The sequence below is a fragment of the Chrysochloris asiatica genome, unplaced genomic scaffold (genome assembly GCF_000296735.1).
Source record: "Chrysochloris asiatica unplaced genomic scaffold, ChrAsi1.0 scaffold00142, whole genome shotgun sequence".
NCBI classification, from domain to species: Eukaryota; Metazoa; Chordata; class Mammalia; order Afrosoricida; family Chrysochloridae; genus Chrysochloris; species Chrysochloris asiatica.
Window position 1 is genome coordinate 6,454,023 of NW_006408660.1, and position 5,758 is coordinate 6,459,780.

The 5,758-nt window shown below is 42.6% G+C and overlaps 1 pseudogene; it reads right to left on the reverse strand.

Moving 5' to 3' along the window:
• Nucleotides 1-1,444: 1,444 nt before the first annotated feature.
• Nucleotides 1,445-2,317, reverse strand: LOC102838263 (annotated as a pseudogene).
• Nucleotides 2,318-5,758: the final 3,441 nt, after the last annotated feature.

Here is a 5,758-nt window from a genome sequence, read left to right on the forward strand (position 1 = left end):
TATGTGGTCTTGGTGTGACATTGTAGGATAAGCATTGGACTGCTAATGGCAAGTTAGGCAGTTCAAACCCACTAGCTGTTCCTTAGAAACCCTATACAGGGTCTCTATGAGTTGGAACCAATTCAACAGCACTTAACAAAAATAACAAAACCCATTACCATTGAACAGATTCTAACCCACAGCAACCCTGTATGTCAGAGTAGAACTGCCCCATTGTCACGGCTATAATATTTATGCATAATATTATGTCGCTCATACTTCAGACAGATTGTCAGGAGGGACCAGTCACTGGAGAAGGATATCATGTTTGGTAGGGTGGAGGGTCAGAGTAAAAGAGGAAGACCCCCAAAGAGATGGATTGGCCAAGTGGCAGCATCGATGGACTCAAGCGTGACAACAGTAGTGAGGTTGGCCCAGGATCGGGCAGTGTTTCATTCTGCTGTGCATAAGGTCGCTATGAGTCGGTACCGACTTGATGGCACCTAACAACAACAACAATATTTATGTAAGAAGACTGCCTTATCTTTCTCCCATGGAACAGTGAGTTAACTGACCTAACAAACCACTGGCCTAAGAGCAGGCAAGTCTGTACACACACACACACACACACACACACACTCATGGAAAAATGGAATGAAAACATAATGGAATTTTTATACAAACTTTTTGAAGGACGAATATATATATATATATGTTGTTGTCGTTAAATGTCATCAAGTCTGTTCTGACCCATAGCAAACCAGTATAGGATTTCCGAGGGACAACTGGTGAACTCAAACTGCCGACCTTATCTTTGCAGTCCAGTGAGTGATCACATAGTGCCACACCGGGTATATATATATATATAATGTTGCTGTTATAACCCTGTATATGGTTTCCTAGGGGTGGCTGATAGGTTTGTACCACCCACCTTACAGTTAGCAGTCTGATGCTTATCCAACAGCACCACACCATTGTTTATGACAATTGTTTTAAAAGTAGGGGTGGTGGTGGTTGCTCCTGACTCAAAGCCACTCTGTTTAGGGTTTCTGAGGCAGCAAACTTTTTTGGGAGCAGAAAACCTCATCTTTCTCATGCAGAGCGGATGGTAGACTGGAGCTAACTGAGATATATGAAAGTGCCTATTCAAGAGTAAAGTGACATTAGTATCAGTGTTTTTTTTAAACCACAAACAAGACAACAGTGGATTCTAGGCTCATATGAAATGAATGTGGTTGTGCCTTGAACCTCTAGGGTCATTACAGTCTTCACATCTCATTCAACTCTGCAATCATTGTTGATGCTGCACTGGTACATTCTTTTTTTTTTTAAGGCAAATATCTTTTATTTCAGTTTCTTTTGGAAGATACTAGTCTCTCTTACAGGAGCAAGGAGACAATGAGATCAAGGATGTTTCTTTTGGAAACTACCAGTCCACTCTTACAGGCACAGGGAGACACTGAGATCACGACAGCACCGACAAGAGGGGCATCGCCACCATCAACTTCTTCCTTTTCCGGTGGAGGGCTGCCTTGCTCTCCTCAGTGTTGATCCGAAGGGGGATGCAGGCATCCAGGCGGTACAACTGCTGGGGCCCCTTTATCACCAGGCGGTTCTCCCCAAGCTCCAGCGACAGACCCACAGCTCCATCCAGCTTAGGAAGGTCAATTTCTGCCAAGAGGAGGTCAGGGGCTTCCAGCCAGAGGCTCACGGGAGGCTTCTCCGGACCTGTCTCAGTTGCCCTGTAGCTCTGCATAGGCAGATTCTCCAGCTCTTGGATCCGAGGACATTGCCAGGAGCGGATGTTCTGCTGGCAAATAGAGCCCAGGAAAGGCCGATTCTTCAGTATACACCATTCTGGATTCAGCTGCAGGCTGTATTTGTCCTCCAGGCCCGATCTGGCAATGGTGGCCACAAGCTCCCTCAAGAAATCACTGTTGTGCATTCTCCTGTAGAAGTCGATGTTGATAGCTACATCGTAGGCAGTACAGCCTTGGCCTTTTGCATCCAGTTCGGCATGAGGTTCCCTCAGGCTCATGGGGATGCGGAACCCAGCTTGGTCCTCCTCCAGCATTTGCAGCAGTTCATCCTCAGTCACATCAGCCGGGGGAGGGATGGAGGGTGAGTGGCAAATGTTGATGAAAATCTTCCCTTCCAGTGAGTTGGTCTTTATGCAGAAGCCTGACTGAGGCTGAATCTATGTAGACTCTGGTCTGGTTGTCTGGGCTTGCTGGAGCTCCTTGGAAGCCTGCAGGAGGAGCTCCTTGAACTGCGCCATTTCAGGGACCATGGTCTCTTCTTTGTTTAGCTCAGACATCAGCAGCTTCGAGTTCACCATGTTCCTGGGAAAGAGACTTAGGCGCCCAACGTGGAGGAACCTTCTCTGGGATCCAAAAGCCTCAATACCGGCCCCTCAACCAACTAATGATTTAGACAGTTGTCTGAAAACCTAAGAATCTAGATTGAGACTACAAAGCCATTCCAGACCAGACACCATCTTTAAATCTGTTAGGAACCAATCTCTCCGGGAGAACTAGCTGTAAGTGCTAAACATATAAGAAAAAGCCACACTTTCGGTCTACATTCTTTTTTTTATAACTTATTTCATTATTGTTGTTGTTGAGAATATACATACCAAAACATACACCATTTCAACAGTTTCTACATGGACTATTCAGTGACATTGATTACATTCCTCAAGTTGTGCAACCATCCTCACCCTTCTATTCTGAGCCTCCCCCCCCCCCCCCCCCTTAACATAAACTCATTGTCCTCTAAGGTTCTAATCTAATCTATCAAGTTACTGTTATCCACTTGATACCCTATCCATAGTTCTTAAAAGAACACAATGCTCAAGGTAGACATTCTTTACTAGTTCAGCTAAGCTAATGCTTGGGTTTAAGAAGACTTCAGGGAGTAATAGTTGGTGCAAATTTTTATAGATTATTTCAGGGCAACAGTTTCAAGGGGTTTCTCCAGCCTCCATGACTCCAGAAATCCTGAAGTCCATGATTTGAAATTCTATTCTATACTTCCCCCTTTTGATCAGGATTCTTCTATGGAATCTTTGATCAAAATGCTCAGTAATATTAACCAGGCACCATCCAGTCTTTCTGGTCTCATGGCAAAGGAGGCAGTTCTTAGTACAGGCAAACAGCCACAAATTCCATTTCCTACTCCTGTTTCTGACTCTCTGCTTCTGCTGCTCCAGGCAATTGTTTTGTCTTGGATGGCCACTTGCCAGCTTCTAACACCTCAGACACTACACAAAGAACTAGAAGGTAGAACTGAAGCATTCAACACAGTATTAAACCAATGAACTGGATTCCCATGAAACCATTACCCTAAACCTCTAAACCAAGAACACAGTCCCATGAGGTGTTTGGTTGCACATTAGCAGACTCAGCAGCCACTCTATCTTTTTTTGTTGTTGTTGTCATAGATATATCTATTACACAAATTTTTCCAGTTCAACTTTTTGTTGTTAGTTGCTGTCAAGTCTAATGAAATGCTCTGCCCAATCCTTCACCAATCTCACAATTGTTGTTAAGCTTGAGCCCATTGCTGCTGCCACTGTGCCAATCCATCTCATTGGTAGTCTTCCTCTTTTTTGCTGACCCTCCACTTTACCAAGCATGATGTCCTTCTTCAGGGACTGGTCCCTCCAATACTATGTCTGAAGTATGAGAGACAAAGTTTGGCCACCCTGCTTTGTAAGGAGCATTCTGGCTGTACTTCTTCTTCTTCTTTTGTTTTGTTTTGTTTTGTAAAGCTTTTATTGTGAATTGTGTGATGATTTACATGGGAGAACATCGGTTTTGCACTCATCCTATCATATTTCATTTCATTTCATTGCAATTATTACAATCACCTCCATGCATCACCATTGAACAGTATTTGCTTCTATTCCCTCTGTTTTTTCTTTGTTGTTGTTGTTGTTGTTTGTTTGTTGATGTACACAAAAACACTCAGGAATATATAATCATTTAAACAACTAAAGGGTACATTTTGCAAGCCTGCCTTCTGGCCACCAGTACACAGCCTTTCTCTTTCCATGAGTCTAGAGTCCTCAGCTGATCTCTCTCTCCATGTTATCTTCTCTGCCTCCATCTCTGGTGTTGCTGATTCTTTGGATAGGGTCCCACATTCTGTTCATGCTCTTCTCCCTTGATGGTCCTAGGGTACTCTGTTCCTGGATTGTAAGATTAATTACTACCCCCTTTATGTTACAAAACTTCTACCTTTACAGTTGTGACCATCACAATTAGTCAAGATCACAATTACTCACTATTGAATCATAAGTATCTTATCCTCACCTCCTTTCACCAGACCCATCTAGACAAAATGAAAACTATTCAGTGGGGATTCTACCTTCCCCTGCACATCCTGAAACTAAGCCTCCTCTTGAAAACTTGTAAGTCAGCCAGCCACTTTGTGCCTTTATAACCCCACCCCCACCCTCATGCCATTTTAGGTAGCCAGTGTCTAAGCTGCCTGTCCCTAACAACCCTGTGTACAGAGGGGATAGGTTTGATCCTTGATGTGAAGATGCCTTCCCTCTCAGTAGATATTTTGAGCTGCTATATCCATAAGTATAGGTCAAGTACATCAAATTGTAGCAATTAACACTTATTTCCTTTATCAAATTTCTTTATCTCCCTCTAGTTGAGGTCTGATCGTCAAGCCATCAAAGCTAGGTCAAATGGGCACTATCTGCAATTTTGGGCATTCTTGTGTGTCTCCCCTCACATTACATCAGCTGGACACTTCACTTTCAGCTCTAGCCCTCTGTGGCTATGTCCTTGTCCATGGACTTAGGAGTCCCCTGGTCTCACCACACTTCGGAGCAACCAGCCCTTCCTCTTTTCTCTTTCATCTCCAGGCTGATGTGATGGCTGTACTCCTTCCAATGAAAATGTGTTTGTTCTTTTGGCAGTCTGTGGTACTTTTAATTCTTCTCCAACATCATAACTTAAATGTATCAATTCTTCTACAATCTTCCTTATTTACTGTGCAACTTTCACATGCATATGAGGCTATTGAAAATACCATGGTTTGAATCAGGCGCACCTTAGTCCTCAAACTGACATCTTTGCTCTTGAACACTTTAAAGAGGTTTTATAATGTGCAGCAGATATGCCTAATGCAACACAATGTTTGATTTCTTGATTGTTGCTTCTATGAGTGTTGATGGAGCTAAGCAAAATGAAGATTTTTACAACTTCATTCTTTTCTCCATTGATCTTGAAGTAGTTTATTGGTCATGGTGTGAAGATTTCTGTTTTCTTTACATTGAGATGCAACACATACCAAAGGCTATGGACTTTGATTTTCATCAGTAAGTATTGTAAGTCCTCTTCATTTTCAGCAAGCAAGGTTGTATCATCTGCATATTACAGGTCGTTAATGAGTCTTCCCCCAAACCTGATGTCATGATCTTCTTCATATAATACAGCTTCTCGAATTATGTGCTAAGCATACATATTGAATAAGTATGGTGAAAGTACACAACCCTGGCACACACCTTTTCAGATTTTAAATCATTCAGTGTCCCCTTGTTTTGTTCAAAAACTGCTCTTGGTCTAGGTACAGGTTCCTTATAATTAGGTATTCTGGAATATTAATTCTCTGCAATGTCACCCATAACTTGTCATAATCTATGCACTCAAAAGCCTTTGTGTAGTCAATAAAGCACAGGTAAACAAACAAATTTCTGGAATTCTCTGCTTTCAGCCAAGATCCATCTGATGTCAGCAATGATATCACTTGTAATACATTC